This window comes from Scyliorhinus torazame, chromosome 6, assembly GCF_047496885.1.
Source record: "Scyliorhinus torazame isolate Kashiwa2021f chromosome 6, sScyTor2.1, whole genome shotgun sequence".
Classification (NCBI taxonomy): Eukaryota; Metazoa; Chordata; class Chondrichthyes; order Carcharhiniformes; family Scyliorhinidae; genus Scyliorhinus; species Scyliorhinus torazame.
This window is the reverse complement of record NC_092712.1, coordinates 231,617,156-231,635,806: the sequence shown is the minus strand read 5'-3', so window position 1 is coordinate 231,635,806 and position 18,651 is coordinate 231,617,156. Positions and strand designations below refer to the sequence as shown.

Sequence of the window (18,651 nt, the reverse complement as noted above, 5' to 3'; positions counted from 1 at the left end):
TGTTAAGAGATCCAATGTTTATTTAAGATGTTAAGTTGAGTTCATGGAATAAACAGTGTTTTGTGTTTAAAAACCCACGTGTCCATAATTGTAATCCCACACCTAGGGAAAAAGCCGTGAACTCGGAAAAGCAACAAATCCATTAAAGGGAGAGGTTGGTTGAACTCCATGATACATTTTGGGGTTCTGAAAACGTCTCCCCCATAACAACAGCATAAGAGAAGTTTCATTAAATCTTGAACCAAGCAGGTAAGAGATATAAACATAATTCTTATAAAACTGTCATTTTAAGTATATGGAAATACAGACATTTTGCAATCTCTAAACATAAAAGATAAGAAACAGGCTTAGTTATTTTGCAACAAAAACAGAAAATGCTGGGAAACCTCAGGAGGTCTGGCAGCATCTGTGGAGAGAGGGCAAGGGCGGGATTCTCTGGCTCCCCATCCGCATGTTTCTTGCTGGCACACCATTTGCTGGAAGTGGGATTCTGTCTTTCGCCGCTTGTCGATGGGAGTTCTCATTGAAGCCACCCCATGCCACCGGAAAACCCACAGGCAGGGGTGAGCTTCCGGCTGAAAAATTTAATTGCAACTGCCGGAGAATTCTGGCCCAAAGCTAACATTTCGAGTCTGGGTGACTCTTTGTCAGAATCTCTCTCCATAGATGCTGTCAGAACCACTGAGAATTTCCAGCATCTTCTGTTGTTGTTTCAGATTCCATTCTGCAGTAATTAGCTTTTATCTTAGTTATTTTGTTGTTGCATGAAAACTATTATTCAAGTTCATTTGTAACTACTTGTAACTATCATGCAACTATCACTGCAATAATTATAAACTTAATTTTTTTGGGGGGATAGCAAATTTAAAATGGATTCGGGCTAAAAATGCATTGAATAAACATAGTTATAATTGGGAAAATTCACAAAAACGAATAAAATTGAACATGGGGCTAAAATAAAATGGAATTTAAAAATACAATGTGAATCTGAAATAAATACAGAAAGTGCTACACTGCTCGGAAAGTTAGTCAATGTGTGAAAAGGTTCTTGTTTCAGGTGTAACCTTTCATCAGAAACAACCCATCTCTTGTTTCCAAGCAGCCTGCTTTGCTTGACTCCTCCAAGATCTTGCTTTCTCCTAACCTTTTCACTGAGAGTTGTTTCTTAAAATGTTCTATTGAAATGTCCTGCATGAAAGGCCACCAGACTTCGGCTACTATTTTTGATGCAAACTAACTTGCCAGAAATTGATGATTTTATTTTAAAATTAGATTTAATCAACTCTTTGGCAAACTATAAGAAAAGGTCCAGGGCGCAGAATGTTCATCCTGCCCTTTGAAGCCCATCCATCTTTCTGGTTTTAGTACTTTAAATATTATTTATCTTTTGCTCTGTATTACCTAGCCAGGCAGATTATTTCCCACATTTATCTTTGTATGAGGGAGGACTTTGTCCCTAGCAAGAATTTGAAATGACTTCCACTTATTGAAATTATGCACATTCCTTTGAAGTTGATATCTGGGATTGCTTTACCAATATTGTTTAATGTTTTGTATACCACCCTTATCTGCCTTCTCAATGGAATATAAAGGTTGAGCTGCTATAATCTTGCCTCCTAACTCATCTCATTTAGGTTTAACATCAGTTTCTCACCAGGTTTACCCAATTGGGGATTAAGTTCCAGTATTTTAAACATAGTCTAACCTGTACATTTTAAAGTCTTAGAATAGCTTGCCAAGATTTATATTACACTGTTCTGAGTATATATCATAGCACTCCATCAAGTTTTTGATTGCTTTGCCGAATTATCGAAACATTGAAAGTAAATAACAAAAGTACACACTTTCATTTCCTGATATATCCTGTTTTCCCTCCAGAATAATGGCCAACTTGGTAGTCATAAAGCACATTTTAATATTCTAACTGGTAAGACTCTAAAGTCTCCAGAGTGTAGCCTCCAATAATTTCTGAAGCATTTTACATCTTAAGCATCATTTGTTTTCAAATTCCTCCATAGTCTCAACTCTCCCTATCACCTAACCACTCCCTGTCCTAGAATCCTTTGAGATGTCTCTGCTCTTCAAGTTTTGGCTATTTGTGTATTCCTAATTTTATTTGCTCTGCCTTCAGCTTCCAAGGCCCAAAGCTCTGGAATTTCTTCCTTCACCCTCTCCAGTTCTCCAACTTTCACTCCACACTTCTATGAATCTCCTTAAAATCTACCTCTTTGGCTAGGTTATTGATTATATGTTGAAACATCTCTTTCTGTGGCTTGGCGTCAAATTTTGTTTGATCATGCCCTAGTTAAATGCCTTGGGACATCTTTGCCATGTCAAAGTTGCTATGTTAACTCAAGTTGTCATTTGCCACTCTCTGAACATTCTGCATTGCATGTATACCCATTTGTGTGGTGTGACAGTCCAGAAGTGGCCACAGTAGAGCTGATTTATTAATTGTCCCCTCCTTGTAAGGAGCATCATTAACAGGATGCATTAATCATGCAATTGCAAGCACTCGCAATGTGCTTTTTTGTACCAGAACATCATGGCCTGTGCTTCCTAATATGCCCAATTGGGAATAAAGTGAAGAATTCGCAGAGGCCCCCAGCAGCAGATTTAGATGGTGAGTGTGGGAGGAGAATGTGGTGGGAGGCCCAAAAATCGGTTTCATGCTGACGTGAATTTACAACAGGATCTTCCGCTGGTGCTCGCCATGGTGGATTAGAAAACCTGCCAGAGTATAACCGCATAAAGTCGAAAGAGGAAGAAGACTCTTTGATATCAGCATTGTGGGTTCGTGCCCCACATTAGCCACCATTGTTTGCCTTCGGCCATACTAGTCTGGAAACGCCTGATCTCGGAAGCTAAGCAGACTCAGGCCTGGTTCGTACTTGGTAGGGAGACTGCCTGTGAATACTAGATGCAGCAGGTTGGACCTAGCTCAGTTGGCTGGACAGTTGATTCATGATACAGAGTGAGGCCAACAGCATGGGTTCAATTCCCAGTACCAGCTGAGGATATTTATGAAGGCCCACCTTCACAACCTTGCCCCTCACCTGAGGTGTGGTGATACTCAGGTTAAATCACCATCAGTCAGCTCTCCCCTGCAATGGGTAAAGCAGACTATGGTCATCTGGAACTATGCCAAATTTACGTCCCATGCCCGCTGGACACTACAGGTGCTTGGGTGCTTTATTGACCCTCTTAATCACATTTTAATTTGATATTTTAAGTTTCATTTGTGATTTGTTTTTGTTTAAGGCAATATCCCGTTAAGAGGCTGCCTATTTTAATTCGTCCCTCAGTTTATTTAATTTAGTTTATCTGGTTCAATCAAAATAGTTTGAAAGCCTGCCATAGGATGGTGCGAATCTCATTTGCGTCTTGTTAAAATGATGCAGATGAAGGCCTGATGCCAGCTGCAAAACACGCCAATGTGAAAGACATTTGGAACTCACTGGAACAAAGTAAGGGGTGCCAGCAAAGGTCGGGGTGGAGGCAGCCCGCAACCTTGGGAGCCTAGAACATCACAGTAGTGCGTCAGCAGTGCATCTGCAGGTAGGCCTACCAGATTAGGTGCCCTAGAGGGTGTCCAAATTCCACCTCAGAATGTATTTGAAGATCCATCTTCCTTCTTCTAGAACATAGAACATTACAGCGCAGTACAGGCCCTTCGGCCCTCGATGTTGCGCCGACCTGTGAAACCACTCTAAAGCCCATCTACACTATTCCCTTATCGTCCATATGTCTATTGGTGTAGAAGATTGTAGTTTAGTCGGGCAGTATGGTCGGCACGGGCTTGGAGGGCCGAAGGGCCTGTTCCTGTGCTGTACATTTCTTTGTTCTTTGTTCTTTGTTTGTATCCAATGACCATTTGAATGCCCTTAGTGTTGGCGAGTCCACTACTGTTGCAGGCAGGGCATTCCACGCCCTTACTACTCTCTGAGTAAAGAACCTACCTCTGACATCTGTCCTATATCTATCTCCCCTCAATTTAAAGCTATGTCCCCTCGTGCTAGACATCACCATCCAAGGAAAAAGGCTCTCACTGTCCACCCTATCCAATCCTCTGATCATCTTGTATGCCTCAATTAAGTCACCTCTTAACCTTCTTCTCTCTAACGAAAACAGCCTCAAGTCCCTCAGCCTTTCCTCATAAGATCTTCCCTCCATACCAGGCAACGTTCTGGTAAATCTCCTCTGCACCCTTTCCAATGCTTCCACATCGTTCCTATAATGCGGCGACCAAAATTGCACGCAATACTCCAAATGCGGCCGCACCAGAGTTTTGTACAGCTGCAACATGACCTCATGGCTCCAAAACTCAATCCCTCTACCAATAAAAGCTAACACACCGTACGCCTTCTTAACAACCCTCTCAACCTGGGGGGCAACTTTCAGGGATCTATGTACATGGACACCGAGATCTCTCTGCTCATCCACACTGCCAAGAATCTTACCATTAGCCCAGTACTCTGTCTTCCTGTTATTCCTTCCAAAATGAATCACCTCACACTTTTCACACTAGTCTCAGAGTACGCCCAGAGATCTATCTTCATTTTCACGCAGTCCACCTTCTTTCTTCAATAGTGGGTCAGTGATGTTAGGTGCCTTTGCAATATGGCACCCAGACACGGAGTGGAACTACCAGCCATCCAGGCCTGCCCCGCCAATGAATATGGGATAAAACACAAGGGTGCATACTTAATGCGGTCAGGGCTTGAAGATCTCCAAAAATCTGCCCTGGTCCACCCATGTCGAAGCTACCACCAAGAAAGCACAACAGTGCCTATACTTCCTCAGGAAACTAAAGAAATTTGGCGTGTCCACATTAACTCTTACCAACTTTTACAGATGCACCATAGAAAGCATCCTATCTGGCTGCATCACAGCCTGGAATAGCAACTGCTCGGCCCAGGACCGCAAGAAACTTCAGAGAGTCGTGAACACCGCCCAGTCCATCACACAAACTTGTCTCCCATCCATTGACTCCATCTACACATCCCGCTGCCTGGGGAAAGCGGGCAGCATAATCAAAGACCCCTCCCACCCGGCTTACTCGCTCTTCCAATTTCTTCCATCTGGCAGGAGATACAGAAATCTGAGAACACGCACGAACAGACTCAAAAACAGCTTCTTCCCCGCTGTTACCAGACTCCTAAATCACCCTCTTATGGACTGACATCATTAACACTACACCCCTGTGTGCTTCATCCGATGCCGGTGCTTATGTAGTTATATTGTGTACCTTGTGTTACCCTATTATGTATTTTCTTTTAATCCCTTTTCTTCCCATGTACTTAATGATCTGTTGAGCTGCTCGCAGAAAAATACTGTTCACTGTACCTCGGTACATGTGACAATAAACAAATCCAATCCATTTTCAGCCCAAGATCTTGGGGTTCAAGGACCCTGTGCCGGCTTATTGCTGCACCTAAAATGGTCAGTGTGAGCCATGGGGGTGGGGTGGGCACTGTGACGGTCTTTACTTTGTGAATGTCTATGTTTCCCTGCCTGGCCAGCAGAAAACAAGGTTCTTTGAGCAAGTGTCCTCTCTTCTTGCCTCCATCGACAGGGGAGAGTGCAGTATCCTCGAGGTGGGATTACAACTGCACCCTTGGGACAAAGGTGCGTCACACTCGCGCTGGTGAAATTGAGGAACCTGGTCGGTCCATCGACTCGGTAGAAATCTGCCGACATCTCTATCTTGACTCCAGTGTGTTTACATTTGTGAGGGACGTCAGGAATCCGCCATCTTTACATTTCAAGGGCATACCTGCCCTGTGTGCCGTCATTTTCTGTGCAGTAGGTGCTGTGCTCGGACCACTGTCTCATCTGAGCTGAGCTTGCTCCATCTTGCACTTTAACAACCTGCTGCTAGAGGAAGAGCAGTCCCTAGGCTTGTTTCATTGCTTCTGGGCGGCAGGAGAAGGAAGCGGGAAGGCTTCCCTCCTTGAGGCTATGGTGGGATGTGGGCAAGATTCCATCTCTTCTGTCAGGAGTATGAGAGGGGGTCAACAAAGAGGAGAAAATACAGGATCTAGGAGTGAGCTGCTCAAACTGGAGTTACGTCTTGGTCAGCCCGATGAGGACACGGCCCTGCAGCTGGCGTACAGAGAGGAGGAGGGCATGCTGCGGGACCTCATCAGGTCCTGCGATGTGGACGTGAGGTCGTGGAATCAGTTCGTTAAAAATCTGGACCTCGACTTTCTCTTCTTCTACTCACTGGAAAAAAGACACAGGGGTCCGTCAGCAGCTCTTTACACTACTGGCCGACAACAGATCCCACATCTCGGATCCGGAGGGCATCAGGGTTCACACCCAGAGCTTCTATACTGTCCTCTCAGATCCGTCCAACGAGGATGCTCACAGAGTTTTGTGGGAGGACCTGCAGCAGGTCAGTCAGAGGGTGCGGAATGATTGATGCCCATTAAACCTGGGGAAACTGAGCGGCACCCTTGACAGACTTTCCAGGCGCAAAAACCCGGGGCTGGACGGGCTGACCGTGGAGCTCTTCAGAGCGTTCTGAAACATCCTTGGGAGTGGGCGTCCTGGGGGAGAATATCACAACCAGAGAAATGCCTCCTTTGTGCACAGGGCCACGATTACTCTGCTGCCCAAGAGGGGGACCTCCGCCTCCTTAAGAACTGGCGAACGGTCTCCCTCCTCAGCACGAACCACAAAATCTTCGTCTTCCCTCCTTGGCACCATGCTTGACCACATGATCCACCCTGACCAGTCCTACATGGCCCTGGGCCGGAACATTTATGATAACATTCACCAGGTCCAGGACCTGACCCACCATTTCCGGAGTGCTGGTCTGGCAAGCGCCTTCCTGTCTCTTTAAGTGCGATCGACAGGGTGGGTCACAAATACTTGTTTGGAACTTACCGAGCATTCTTGTTCGGGACGCATTTCGTCTCCTGGATGCAATGTACGTTGCCGCAGAGTGCCTCATTAAGGCCCTTGACGTCGCCTCTTCGCTTTGGGAGAGGAGTGCGCCAGGGTTGCCCCTTGTCTGGCCAACTCTATTCCATTTGCGTTGAACCTTTCATGCGCCTCCTGTGGAGGAGGTTGTCAGGACTGACTCAGCGTGGGATGAGCTTCGGGTGGCCCTTTCGGCTTACGCTGATGAAGTGCTCGTCATGTTCATGGACCCTGTTGGCCTGCGGAGGAAGCGAGATTGCCAGTCTGTGTACTCTGCTGCGTCTTCTGCCAGGATCAACTGTGCCAAATGTTCTGGACTCTTGGTTGGCCCATGGCGGATGGACCCCCTCCAAGAGGAGTTTAGGCCTTTCACCTGGAGCCGATCAGTCTCCTTTCCTTGGGAGTTTACCTTTCGCCGGCTGATGAATCCTGGTCGTCAAATTGGCAGGAGCTGGAGGCCAAAGTCATTACTAGCTTGGGCCGTTGGACAGGACTGCTCCGAGTGCTGTCTTACAGGGGTTGAGTTCTCATCGTTAACCAGCTGATTGCCTCCATGTTGTGGTACCGGCTGGTCACTTTGACCCCTGCCCCTGAATTTGTCACAAAGCTCCAGAGAATGCTCATTCACTCCTTCTGGGACAATAGACTGCACTGGGTCGCTGCTGAGGTTCTCAATCTCCCGTTTAGGGAGAGTGGTCAGGCACCTGGTATGCCTTCACTCCCAGGTGGCGATCTTCCACCTTCAGACCCTGCAGCTCTATGTCGAGCCCCTCCCTGATGGTGTGCCCTGGCGACGTATTTCTTCCACCAGGTGCACAGCCTGAGCTATAACAAACAGCTCTTCTTCATAAACCTGATGGATCTTCATAACTCCTTGCAGGTGCTGCCCATCTTTTACCAGGAACTTCTCAAAGTCTGGAACATGGCCGCCTCATGCTGCAGCTCTCCCCTGTCTGGAGTAGCGGCTGTCGTCAGGGAGCAGTTGCTCAGAAACCTCTCCCTCCCCCAATATCATTTTGTGTGGCTGGTGGAGAGACAGACTGTGGTTGCCGAGCTGACCATGATCGGGGACGTAATAGGTGGCGGAGGAGTGGGCGGAGTTATACTCCACGAGCAACCACGGTGGTGGATGTTCCGCTGATGAAAAATACCATCCATAACCTCAAAATGGTCGTCCTTGGACCCGATGGCACATATGTGCAGGTATGCGGTGGACTGCTGTCTGAGCGTGCCCCTGCCCGGATAGAGTTTCACATTGGCTCCAAGCACTAAACCACCCCCCAACCCCCCTCCCCAGGCCAGGGAACTGGAACAACACAGCCCGAGCTGCCTCGCAGAAATGCCCTCTGTGCCATTTTGTACCACAGGGAGGGGTTTCCTGTCCGGGCTGCTGCTGCACACCTTTCACTTCCTTGCCCGTTGCCTGGACATGCTTTGGTACACCCTGCTGCTGTCTGGCAGTGGAGTTTCGCAGTAGAGGCCCATCTCTGGAGAAGTCCTTCCCCTTAAACTCAGAGACCTGGGATAGAGGGTGTTGCATGCAGCAGTCCCATAGTTTGCATTGGCTCTCGGACTGTCAAGCTGCCTGTCAGTTTTGTGGTCCTGTCTGTAGACCATGCGCAAAGAGGCTGCTTTACATTACACCCCTTGTTTAGTTGTTTGAAAACTTTTTGTTACTATTTTGTTTGCACTTTAGCCACACACGTCTGATCAATGGGCACCTGGTGCGGAGAGGAGCAGGGAATTGAGGAGGACCTCCTTGTGAACTGGCTGCTGGGCTGGCCAAATTTGGCATCTACAGGTCCAGGCAGCGGACGACTGGGGTCTCATCTGACCCTACTGTCTGCCCCTCAAGTGCAGTTCTGGGATTCGGCGAGGCCTTCCATGCCCGGTGGGCACCACAGGGACTAGGGTGCTTTATTGACCCTTTTAATCACATTTAAGTTTGATGTTTAAGTTCCATTTGTGATTTGTTTTAGGGGCCGCCCCTTTTACTTTGTCCCTCAGTTCTTTTTTTAAATTTTAATTGGTTTCATACAAAAGAGTTCAGTCCCAGCCAATGAACCCCAGTCCTCAAACAAGAGTTTACATCATACAGAAGACATTGAAGTGACCACAAGGCAAGGTTCCATGGTTCATAGAATTCCTACAGTACAGAAAGAGGCCATTGGTTCCATTGAGTTAGCACCGACCCTCTGAAAGAGCACAGTACCCAGGCCCACTCCCCTGTAACCTAAACTGCACATCCCTGGACACTAAGGGGAAATTTAATGTGGCCAATCCATCTAACCAGCACATCTTTAGTTAAGTCTAAAATCACTTACACCGTCACACACCATGATGGGAAGACTTCTTTGAGGTGCACCGTGAGATTGCATGCATCTACTCAATAGCCCTGTCATCCAACATGGGACGGGAGTGAGGGGATAGTGTTGGCCTTGGGCTTGGGTTTGGGGAATGGCCGTGAGACAAGAGCCAGGGAGACTCTTGAGTAACCAGGCGTGTAATTGTGGTGGGTCTGAGAAGGACAGCAGTGACAATATGCCAGTCGGAGAGGGCAGGGAATGAAGCTTAGTGGAGAGGCACTCACTAAGGGGAAAGCACATGGTGGAGGTCCCAGCGGAGTAGAGGGCTGAAGGGCAGGCCCTTCTCTGGAATCCTCACTGCTCACTTTGGTTTCCTCCTCTTTTCAGTGCATGAATCTGGAGAATCATGGAGTCTGTCGAGTTGAGGTTTCTACTCATGGCAATCGAGCAGAAGCAGAGACAGAGACGCGTTGCTGCACATGATCAGCACCAGCACCCTGCTGAGGAGGGGAGGCTGGGCTCGTAACTGTACAGGCAGCAGCACCTCAGAGGGAACAGCCCATTTGAGACTTTACCGGCCAAGGGTCTTCTGACAACGGTCATCTTATCTTCAGATGTTGGAACCACCGTGCTGGAGAAGACTGCGCCTACCCCGGGGGACACTGGACTACCTTCGGCAAGTCTTGCAAGAGCTGGCACCACATGGGATGGGAGGACATGTAGCCCTTAAAGTCACCACCGTTCTGAACCTCTATGCCAGCGGCTCGTTTCAGGGCAACACCAGTGATATGTGTGGCATTTCCCAGTCAGCCACACATAAATGCATCAGGGAGGTGATGCCCTCTACGTGAGGGCCCACATATATATAAACTTGGAGTGGGACCAGGAGAGGCAAGACGGCAGGGCCTTAGGCTTCACCTGTTTAGCTGACATGACGCAAGTTTAGGGTTTGATAGACTGCACCAGTGTGGCCCTGTGGTCTCCATGGCATCATGTGGTGCCATTTATGAACCGCAAAGGCTACCATGCCATCAACGTAAAGATCGCTTGTGACTACACAATGAGAATCATGCAGGTGTGTGCCTGTTTCCCGGGAAGCACGGTGACAGTTAGATCTTGGGGCACTCGCAGATCCCAAACGTCTCTGAGGGAGAGCAGTGTCTGAAGGGATGGCTCCTCGGGGACAAGGTGTACCATTTGGAGGTGGCTGATAATGCCAGTGCGGAGGCGACAAACTGAGGCTGGTGGAGCAGGTGATCAGACAGTTGAAAATGCGGTTCCGGTGCCTGGGCCGGTCAGGCAGTACAGCACCCACATGGCATCTGCATTATTGTGGTCTGCTGCGCTCTCCATAACTTGGCATTGCAGAGGGGAGACTACCCGGACCCAGAGGAGATGGAGGAGTGCCATATCGCCTCAGATGGAGGAGGTTGAGGTGGGCAGCGAGGGGCAACCCATAGAGGAGCAGGAAGGACATTGGGCCATGTCCAGAACCCACTTGGGCCATGGGGCTAGAGGCGCCCTCGTATCATAGAATTTACAGTGCAGAAGTAGGCCATTCGGCCCATCGAGTCTACACCGGCTCTTGGAAAGAGCACCCTACCCAAGGTCAACACCTCCACCCTATCCCCATAACCCAGTAACCCCACCCAATACTAAGGGAAATTTATCATGACCAATCCACCTAACCTGCACATCTTTGGACTGTGGGAGGAAACCGGAGCACCTGGAGGAAACCCACGCACACACGGGGAGGATGTGCAGACTCCGCACAGACAGTGACCCAAGCCGGAATCGAACCTGGGACCATGGAGCTGTGAAGCAATTGTGCTATCCACAATGCTACCGTGCTGCCCAACTGCAACTGTATCTGCTAGGTTTGGGGACGAGCAGCATTAGGGGACTGCTATCTCAGCATTAGTGTGGTGCCCATTCCAAGGACAGGGCGCTACAGCCATTGGCTGGACTCTGCAGGAGAAGGATGATGCATTGAGGAGAGAGTGATGCTCCTCTCATCCTCAGCGATATGGCTGACTCCTGCCCGGCAGAGAGCTGCACGCATCCTGCCAATGAACGGACTTGTCATGTGGTTCAGATACGCGGGATATGCTCTCATCCGCTTCCGCCTCTTTTGATGGCAAGGGGTCCTGTGGTGTTCCTCCAACTGACCTCTGGGGTGGGCAACCTCTCAGTACTTTGTCAGCCTGTGGAATCCTCATCATTGGAGAAGAGTGGCTGCTGTGAGGGGTCCAAGTGTTGATGCCAGTGGGGGAGAGCGGGAGGAGGTTATCAGCAGCAGTTGTCAGGAGGTTGCGTCTTCAACGAGTCATCAGTGTGGAAGAGGGGAGACAGGTAGCGCTGCCACTCTCACACCACAGAGGGATGAAGTGCCAAGTGTGCGTGGGGGTTTGTGGATCTTGGGCACATGAAATGACAGGGTGGTGAACAAAGTGAAAGTGAAGGAAGTGCGATATTACACTGGTGCCCTATCTTAGCTAGTGCCTGTCATCACCTGTTGCCATTGGGGTCCACAGTTTCCTACTCTTTCCCACCCTCACACTACTTCTAGGTGTATCCCCAGGATCTACAGCTGAGGTTCAGGTAGTCTGCTGCCTTCCACCCCCTGTTGCCTGAGATGACTTTGGCCAGTGACCCCTGGGGAACCTGGACCTTGAGGGTCTGGGTGTACCTTTAGCGGCAGTGGTGTTACAGTGCTGATCTCTGCGGAGTGCGGGGCTGGAGCTGTGTCATTCACAGGGAGGGGATGTCAGATGGGCTGTGCACTCCTGGGGTTCACTGGATGGAGGTCTCTGGGTTGTTCTCCTGTCAATTCTCTTTCCTTTGGATGTCCGGGGCCCCCTGTGCTCCTCCATGGGATAGATAGGGCCCTGGAGTGAGATCCAGAAGCTCCGCCGTCCTCTGGTGCTGACACTCATGGATTCCCACCAGTGTCTGCACCATACGGTTGAAGCCCTCATTCATGGAAGTCATGCCCTCAGCCATGGAGTGGACATCCTCACGCAATGGAGTGCACGTCCTGCACCAAGGTTTCCAATGTGGACACCGCGCTCGCAATGTTGGCCTTGGTGCATCTGAATGATGGCACCATCTCCTGAGACAGAAGGTAATTGGCTCCTCCAGTCAGCCTTGCAATCTGAGGAGGAATGCTGTCAGCCTTTCCTGACTCTCACGACTCTGTCTTTGCAGTACCAGCATTCATGGGGCGACCGGACACAGGGACACATCATTGGCCAGGAGCTCAGCAGTGTCTGGGCTCTGGCATCCCTCCACTCCTGGATCCCTGGGACATCGCTCCCTTCACCTGCTGTGGATAATCAGCTATGGGGTGGTCTTGGTGAGTGACCCAGAAGCCTGTCTACTAATTAATCCCACTGAGATGCGAGTTTCTGCACTGGTGGTGGGTGCAGGTGACAGCTGTGACGCCTCTTTGAGGGTGAGATCAGAGAAGTCTCTCTCTGAGCTGCTTTGCTCTGTATCTTCCTGGGGCGCAAGGATGGTTCAGGCTGGCGGACTATTTGCCCTCGAAGGGAAGGGAGATGGCATTCGTACATCATGAGGGATTAATGGTGCGAGATGTTTACTCACATGAGGTTTTAAGTATGACTGTGTCCTGAGGGTTCTCACTTTTCCTCGCTGCCCCCACTTCTGCATCAGCACAGGCACAGTCAGGTTCCTTCCCGGCCTGTTCAAGCACATTCTCCTCACGAGGTGTCAGGCTTTTAAGCTCTCGCATGACCCCAGGTGTCACCTGCGAGTTCAATTGGTTGGGTAGTGGCATGTGTGTGACTGGAGTGGGAGCAGGGACGTGAGGGGCACCATGGGGGTGAGGAGGGATTTGTCATAGGTGGGCAACCCGTGAGGTCAATGGGTGAGAGATTACCTTGGAGGTGCGAGAGGTGTGTGAGTGGGTGCACTGAGAGACTGCAGGTGGCAGACCTAACCTGCCTGTGCAATGAAAATCATTCATCTCCTTCCTGCACTGCTGCTCCAACCTCTTCTGCAGAGTGCTAGCACTCACCTAGGCAGCTATTGCCTTCCATCCGGATTAATGGCCCTGTTGGTGTGCCGCCTCCCAGACTGCGGGTAGAGTATACCCCACCTCTGCTGCACTCCATCCAGGAGTCTGGTCAGGGCTCCCTCAGTAAAAACATGGAGCTGGTTTCCCCACTGTCAAGTGGTGGGAAGGCGTTTACATGGAACTCCCCAGTGATTGCACTGATTAAATTCCCTTAGGATGAGCGAATAAACGGGAGGGCACCCGAAGCACGGCGTGATTCTCTTGGGAGAAAACTTTTTTAAAAGTGGTGCAAAGTCCGGGAGAAATCCTGTTGACACACTTCAGGGGCGAAATCCTCCACCAACGGCGCAATGTCCGCCGACTGGCGCCAAAAACGGCGCCAATCAGACGGGCATCGCGCCGGCCCAAAGGTGCGGAATGCTCCGCATCTTTGGCGGCCTAGCCCCAACATTGAGGGGCTAGGCCGACGCCGGCAGGATTTTCGCCCCGCCAGCTGGCGGAAATGGCGTTTGTTGCCCCGCCAGCTGGCGCGGAAATGCGGCGCATGCGCGGGGGCGTCAGCGGCCGCTGACAGTTTCCCGGCGCATGCGCGGGAGCGTCAGCGGGTGCCGACAGTTTCCCGCGCATGCGCAGTGGGGTGAGTCTCTTCCGCCTCCGCCATGGTGGAGGCCGTAGCGGAGGCGGAAGGGAAAGAGTACCCCCACGGCACAGGCCCGCCCGCGGATCGGTGGGCCCCGATCGCGGGCCAGGCCACCGTGGGGGCACCCCCTGGGGTCAGATCGCCCCGCGCCCCCCCCCAGGACCCCGGAGCCCGCCCACGCCGCCTGGTCCCGCCGGTAAATACCAGGTTTGATTTACGCCGGCGGGACAGGCAATTTCTGGGCGGGACTTCGGCCCATCCGGGCCGGAGAATTGAGCGGGGGTCCCGCCAACCGGCGCGGCCCGATTCCCGCCCCCGCCCAATCTCCGGTACCGGAGACTTCGGCGGGGGCGGGATTTACGGCGGCCAACGGCCATTCTCCGACCCGGCGGGGGGTCGGAGAATGACGCCCCACTGTTTCCTCGCAGGAACTGACACTTTGTAGTTTTTTGGTAAGATTCCACCCACTGTTTCACTCTCTAATATATACCATTTTGGAATCCATGCATATTCTATTTCTGGCTCTAAATCCCTTTGGAGATAAGGTCGTCATTAAGCACATTTTAATTCTTCCACCCAATAAGACCGTAAAGACACATAGTTTAACATCTAATCATCTCTAAAATGATGGTCTTCATTATTTTAGGTGGCAGGTCATTCCATTTGTAGATCACTTTGGAGAATGTTAACATTTATTACTTGGTGGAAAAGTGGTGACAACAAAATGCCTTATTTTCTCTCCACAAGAAAAGATGTAAAAGGGGCGGCCAATTTGTTATCATATGCTTTTTGCACAGCAATAAAAGTTAAAGGTGCTTCCTTTGCGTGAAGAAGAATATCCTGAACCATTCTAAAATTTAACTTTGAGGTTTCAAGCTATGTCCCTACGTCCCATTCATACAGTTTAAAGTAAATTTAACATCATTTAATTTTTGCATTGTCTGTATTGCCCATTTTACAAGATCATCTTATTGCCTGTCAAGCTGTAATATCCACAGTAACAATGGGCTGAATAATACACTCCATCCGTAATGATGATGTTGGGCACTGTTTATGATATCACGGTTTCCAATGATGTGGCATCTGGGTGGGTCAAAAAGTCGGGAACCCATCCTCATTTAAATATCACTTTAAAAGACAATTGAGCTAATTAACTATCTATTCAGTGCAAAAATGTGATCAGAAGACACTAAGAAAAGGATTGGCAACCTTATGAGTTCACATTTACTGTCCTTCAGGGTGGCAGCCATGTGATATCTTGTATACCAAATTGTTTATTTTGAATAAAAGTTGAGACTTCAAAATTTAATACACCTTCAGGGTGAGATTTATGATAGGTAGGGGCTATTTTTTTTAAAGAGCGAGCATGTTTGCGTGGGTTTTAAAACTGCAGCAGCTATCCAATTCAAACTCCATTGACTGCAATGACTGCTCATTTGAGTGGACAAAGGGACCTTCTGAATATTGTCTCAGGGGTAGTACCTCTCCTCCCATGCAGCATGCGTGTTCCAGGGCTTCCTTTTCTTCTCAGCACTCGGCATGAGCTTGCCATGTCTAGCATATACTGCAGACAGGAGGGCATCAAGGATGGCCTCACTGGACCTGGGGGCAACTTTGCCCCATCTAGAAATTCCTTTCTCCTTCAATGGCCAGACGTGTATGCATCAAAATGTGTTATAAATGTACAATTCATCAATGCCAAAAGGTGGGAGAATTGCTGAACTTCAAATGTGCCACCTGTCAAAATTGATATGGTTGGCAGAGATGAGCTCAGTTTTAAATTGACTTGCATAGTTATAATAGAGCATTCACAAATCTTCACTGTGTATAGTTTCTGTTCCCCAGCGATCATCTGATGGGTCGCCAGACACTACCAAATGTTGGCCTTTAACCTTATTCCTGCCCAAGGTCTGCAGCCTCTGAGAGCGGACATCCCGCTTTCCAACACTCGTTAGGCATGATGACCAACCCTTGGGTCTGTGACCCACCCTTGCTTCCTAATTGGCAGCAAATAGCGCAGAGATGGCGGGCACTGAAGTTGGACCACTGGCAATTTTGGGATGTGGAACATACCGTCGGTGCACGGGCATATTATTCAGTCCAATATTTGTCTGATTACTCTCCCATGGAGTGCCTTGGGACATCTTCCTCAATTAAGGGTACTATATTGTTTTCATTATCATAATTACGTCATACAATGGAATGTGAATTTCAGCTGATTTTGGAGCTGCTGACCTCCAATATAACTCTGTACTAGTTATATTGTGATTTTTTATATTGTCATGTGAGAGTACCTTTAAGAAATGGGTGTTTATAAATGGGTGTGTATATAAATATCTGTAGTGAGAGTACCTTTAAGAAATGGGTGTTTACTACTGCAGTAATGTCAGAGAGTGTGTGGAGCTGGGCTGTCTGTCAGCTTTTTACTTTCATTTTAGGATGTTTGCTGCAGGGTGTGTTTTAGTTTCATTTTCAGTGTTGGAGCTGAAGCCAGACCAAGCATGTGTACTGTTGATCTCTCTGCCATGAAAAGACTATCTCTTGATCATTTGGTGAATTCAGAATTATAAATGTTCTCAGCAGTGAATGTGAACCTAATGTGCTTCTGGTAAAAGGTGTTTTAAGTCTAATGGATGTTAAAAGGAAAGCTTAAAGGATTACTTGGTGTTGTATTCTTAGGTGGTTGTACTTGAATTTATGGTTGCTAAAATGTTCACTGTATGTTTTAAAAAGGTTAACTTGAGTTCATAGAATAAACATTGTTTTGCTTTGAAAAATACTTTTCCAGTTCTGCTGTACCACACCTGTAGAGTGGGCCGTGTGCTCCCCATACCACAATCTATTAAAAGTTGTGAGTCAGGTGAACTCCATGATACACATTGAGGTTCTCCAAACCCTGACCCTTAACAATATGTATAGTGCCTCTCCTCAGCTGCAAGATTGTTGTGTAATTTTTCCGATGATTAGTTCCAAGGTTCACATCTATAACACATTTTGTCCGTGTAATTTAGTCATTGATTGCACAATTTTGTCATTGGGATATTACAGTTTTCTGAAAATGTTTTCTGAAAAGCACGTTTCTAATGCCCAAGATAGGATTTCAATGAAGATATTGAAAAATTAAATTTTTCACAAAAGCACAATTAAATTAGTTTCTGCTTGTGTGCCTTTTTCAAATTTACTACTTCAAGGCTTTAACCGATTCCAAATTGAAGTGGGTTTGAAGGTAATATTTTTATCCAGTACTGTTAGCGGCTAAATTTGGATATTACAATCTAAAATATTCATGCCGTAATGTTTTCCAGATTGCATAAGTACCCTTCAGTCAGCTATATCAGGGGTGCTATCTCTCATTGTCATCAACAATTCCTCAGTCATTTTCCAGAATTCTTTGGAGAAACACAAGACAAATTTAGAAAAATTACAGATGAAATTCATTGAATATTTTTTCAAACATGTGGGGTGTATATCTGTGGCTCTCTAATGTCTTCATGTGAGTGCAAAACGGTGAAAGTAAATGACAGGACATGTTGCACACCTTTTGTAGTCTTTATTCCATAAACTGAGCAAATGTTTTCAACTGAGGAAGCGAAATGGATTTCATGTGAACCAAGCAATTAGCAAAATCCAGCTAAATTTTGAAATCCATTATCTAACCTGCGCACTTCTAATAATAAATGTGAGGAGCTCTTCATCATAATACAATTATCAGCTTCTGCCAATTCCCTTCCCTTCCCTTGAGCCCACTCGGCAATACTTCCTCAAACGTTTCTCCTGCCCTTGCTCTGACCTCTTTCTGTAGTTTATCTCCTGCCTCCCCTCTTTTCCTCTCCAAATTCATCTTGTCCATGACCTCCAACTTGAGCTCTCACTGAACTGCTGTTCACCGAAATTCCTCACCTGGTCTCCTATTGTTAGCTCCCCTCAGGTGTTGTCATCAACTCCATGAAATCTGCTGTCAGCTCCCCCCAAAATACACCTGGACCCCACCATCTTTGCAAATTACCACTCCATCTCCAACCTCCCTTTTCTCTCTGAGTTTCTTGAACATGCTGTTGTCTCCCAAATCTGTACCGATCTTTTCTAGAACAACATGATCCAATCGTGTTTCCATTCCTGTCATAGTACCAAAACAACTTGTCTCAAAGTCAGAAACAAATCCTCTGGTAAAGGTAAACTGTTCCTTGCCCTCCTTCCCAACCTCTCCGCTATCTTCGACACAAGTCAATAGGCCAACCTCCTCCACTGTTGACCAACTGGGTGTTATTGAATTTGTGTGCTTCCATTCTTATCTATCCAAGCAAAACCACAGTATCACCTGCAATGACTGCTCTTCCCATTCAAACACCATGACCTATCATTGGCTCCTCCGTTTCTCATTTGCATACTGTAACTCAGCAGTGTGAACTGTAAACACAGGGAAAGTTTCCACATGTACACGGACGACACTTAGCTCTATTGCACCACACGCTCTCTTCCTCACTGTTGCTAATTTATCAGACTGCTTGCCCAACATCTGCTACAAATGAGTAGTAATTTACTCCAATTAAATATTGGGAAGTCTAATGCCATTGTCTTCACTCCCCACTCCAAACTCTGATCCCGAGGTACCAACTTCATCCCTCTCCCTGGCAACTGCCTGAGCCTGAACTAGACTTTCCATCTCCTTAGGGTCATATTTCAACCCAAGATAAGCTTCCAACTTATCTACGCCAGCACTATTTTCACCCTGTAACATT

General features: G+C 48.0%; 1 long non-coding RNA gene across 1 annotated transcript in view; it reads left to right on the top strand.

The window, feature by feature from the left end:
• Positions 1–18,651, top strand: part of LOC140425780 (uncharacterized) — a 91,575-nt gene that overhangs the window by 5,250 nt on the left and 67,674 nt on the right. Inside the window, exon 2 of the long non-coding RNA XR_011947998.1 lies at positions 107–249. This is a non-coding gene — a long non-coding RNA (uncharacterized lncRNA). The remainder of the gene's footprint in view (positions 1–106; positions 250–18,651) is intronic.